Raw genomic sequence first — 3509 nt, 5'->3', positions numbered from 1 at the left:
CGTCTTTTTATGCTGTTGTAATTGGTGGTTTCCGCAGTCATCAATCAAAATGTATTCGCTTGTTATTGTTCCTCGAGGATTGAAGGAAACTTCAGCAACCTGACATTGACGCCGATGATACGAAAAGAGAAGTGTTACGTTTTCGATAGATAACGTACACTGCAGTTCAATTGGTATGTATAAATTGAGTAAGTACTAGTAAAGTACTTTCAGACCTCCTATTTTGCTCCTGTTATGTATTTTAATAATAATGTGGGCAAAAACATGGACTAAAACTTTGAAGGGAGTAATAATTTTTTTTAGTAGTTAACTGTTCTGGAAAGGAGTAGGTCGTCGTCTTTTCCGGTCCTTCCACGAAAAAAACCAAAGTGGTTGATTTGTTTTAATGTGCTAAAGCTGCAGTACTTAAAATGTAGTATTTAAAAAGTAGTGGCTTGTAGTTTGTAATTTACGATAGTAGAGTACTAGAGTCAGAGGTCAAAATTGACCTTGTGTTAAAAATGAGCAGTACAACAGGGTTAAGTATATGTTTTCCAGTAGCAAATGAATTGATAAGAACACAATATCATTACTACCACTCAAACAATTGAATTGATTTGACATAATCCCTCCTTACTCCTCAAGGGAACGGTGGGGGAAGGGCGAGTGACAATAATAAGATTGGAGTGTGTGTGTGTGTTTTTGTGTGTGAGTGTGTGTGTGTGTGTGTGTGCGTGGCAAAAATTGTCTTCCCAACCAGGGTTTTTCAACCAGTGTGCCGGTGCACACTAGTGTGCCATGAGACCTAGCTTGGTGTGCTCCGGGAAATTGCCCAATTTTATATTTGCAAAAAATAAATACCATTGCTTTATTGCAGTGATCAGCCAAGTAACGGTAACATTCATCTATGTCAGTAGGCAGGACAGCACTGACTGTACCCGCTGCATTTTAATCCAGAGGTCCGTCTCCTCTTTGTAGAGTGGGAGTACGCTATGCACCAGGGGTTGGAAACTAATGGCTCGCAAGGCATACAGTATATGGCTCTTTTCATGAGTATGTATGGCTTGGCAATAAAATAGGATTTGCACATTTACTAAAATTATTGTTACACATGGGGGGGGGGGTTTAAGGGTTATTGATCTATCTTCGTTATTCATTATCCATTATCCGTTATCGGTCAGTTCATAATACGCTACAAAGCCTAGGAGCCGGGACACTTACTCTCAGCCAAAAGGCCAAGCTAAGGTCCTAGCCCTAAAGCCTTGCTGCGATCATTGCGAATGCACCGTTCCCGGAGGTACTGCAATACCGGGCCGATGCGTGGAGTGGACAGAGCAAGCTCATATTCCATCTCCGAAATGCAAAAATCAAAGATAGTGACTTCATAGGTCAAGCTAAGGACTTAGCATCAAAGCGGAATTAGAAAGCTTACACATGGGGGTTTTTGGGGTTTTTAAGGGTTATTGATCTATCTTCGTTATTCATTATCCATTATCCGTTATTGGTCAGTTCATTATATGCTACAAAGCCTAGGAGCCGGGACACTTACTCTCAGCCAAAAGGCTAAGCTAAGGTCCTAGCCCTAAAGCCTTGTTGTGATCATTGCGAATGCACCGTTCCCGGAGGTACTGCAATACCGGGCCGATGCGTGGAGTGGACAGAGCAAGCTCTTATTCCATCTCCGGAATGCAAAAATCAAAAGGCCAAGCTAAGGACCTAGTATCTAAGGCCAAGCTAAGGACCTAACTAGGCAGGCCAAGCTAAGGACCTAGCATCAAAGCCTTGCTAACAGGCCAAGCTAAGGACCTAGCATCAAAGCTTACACATGGAGCTGATTGTTACACGTTCAAAGCCAAGAAAATACTCACTGTGCAAAGGGTTCAGTCCAGTATATGTATGTATTTTAACTACTGTCTACAGTTAGGGTGTAACACCAACAGACACCGTTTTGGCTGTGAATCGCTAAATAATCCTTTATATGGAAGCTCATTAAAGTCAAGTCAAGTCATCTTATTTTGTATAGCCCTTAATCACAAGAAGTCTCATAGGGTTGCACAGAATACTACAGACTACAGACTACAGACTATCACTACAGCAACCCCTGATCTAAGACCTACATGAGGGCAAGGAAAAACTCAGCATGAGGAAAAGAGGAAACCTTGAGAAGGGATCGCACATGAGGTAATCCATCTTCCAGGATACCACACAAGGTCTTCTTTCCGTCGTTCTTTCCAGTTTGTTTGACAACTATAAATTATTAGTGTGCCATTTTTACCTTAAGACCGAAGCACTAGACCAACAAGGTACAGACCTCCTCAAACCCACCAATATGTCTTCCCCTGAGGAATCAGAGCCAGGGGACTATGAGGTTGGTTCTTATTTTTCTTGGGTTGAAGTCATTGAGGTTGTCAAAAAGCTCCAAGGTGGCAAGGCCCCAGGGGTTGATGAGATTCGCCCTGAGTTCATTAAGGCTCTGGATGTTGTGGGCGTGTCATGTTTGACACGCCTCTGCAACATCGCATGGACATCGGGGACAGTACCACTGGACTGGCAGACTGGGGGTTCACGAAGGGGGACCAGAGAGTGCTTTCCAACTACAGGGGAATCACACTTCTCAACCTTCCTGATTAGGGCTATTTGGTTACTGAAGAGGAGGGTCTGTCAGGAAGCCGAATCTTGGATTCAAGAGGAGCAGTGTGGTTTTTGTCCTGGCCGTGGAACAGTGGAAAAGCTCTACACACTTTGCATTGTCCTTGAGGGTGCATGGTAGTTTGCCCCGCCGGTCTACATGTGTTTTTTGGATTTGGAGAAGGCATTAGACCGTGTTCCTTGGGAAGCCCTGTGGAGGGTGCTTCGGGAGTATGGGGTACGAAAAGTCTTATCCGGTCTGTGCAGTCCCTGTATGCCCGGTGCCAGAGTCTGGTCCACATTGCCGGCAGCAAGTCGGATTTGTTTCCAAGGCAGCCCTTTGTCATAGATTCTGTTCATAACTTTTATGGACAGAATTCCCCAAATGCCAGTGCAGTACTTATCGATGGAGCGTGGTTTGGAACCACAGTCGGAGGCTGCATTCTCTCTCCAACTTTATTCCACATCTTCCTGGAGAGGATCATGTCCGAAGCTCTGGAGCAACATTAAGGTACAGTCAGTATTGGGGGACACAATGTCACTAACCTCTGTTTTACCAATGATTTTGCCTGATTGGCAGGAGACAATCAGGAACTCAGAGTTCTGGTCAATCGCCTGGACAAAGCATCAACCCATTATGGGATAGAAATCAGCACCAAAAGAAAAACAAAAGTAATGACCAACAATCCCCAAGATATCACCACAAACATCAACCACAGAGAGCTAGAACCTGACACCAAAATTCAACTGTCTTGGAGTTGTCACATCAGAAGACAGGTCAAAACCAGAAATCATGGCTAGGATAGCTCAAACCACAGTTTCACTTGCCAGACTTAAACTAATCTAGAGGGGAAATAACATAGCAGTTATATCAAAGATCAGACCCATACAAGACCTGGTTA

At 43.8% G+C, this 3509-nt stretch overlaps 2 pseudogenes; both read right to left on the bottom strand.

The window, feature by feature from the left end:
• Positions 1–1254: 1254 nt before the first annotated feature.
• On the bottom strand, positions 1255–1377 carry LOC148346938 (U2 spliceosomal RNA; annotated as a pseudogene).
• Positions 1378–1582: 205 nt separating this feature from the next.
• Positions 1583–1717, bottom strand: LOC148346937 (U2 spliceosomal RNA; annotated as a pseudogene).
• Between the last annotated feature and the right edge of the window lie 1792 nt (positions 1718–3509).

The sequence above is a fragment of the Urocampus carinirostris genome, chromosome 19, assembly GCF_059441175.1.
Source record: "Urocampus carinirostris isolate Australia breed hairy pipefish chromosome 19, RoL_Ucar_1.0, whole genome shotgun sequence".
Classification (NCBI taxonomy): domain Eukaryota; kingdom Metazoa; phylum Chordata; class Actinopteri; order Syngnathiformes; family Syngnathidae; genus Urocampus; species Urocampus carinirostris.
The sequence above is the reverse complement of the archived record's forward strand: the minus strand, read 5'-3'. Positions and strand labels throughout refer to the sequence as shown.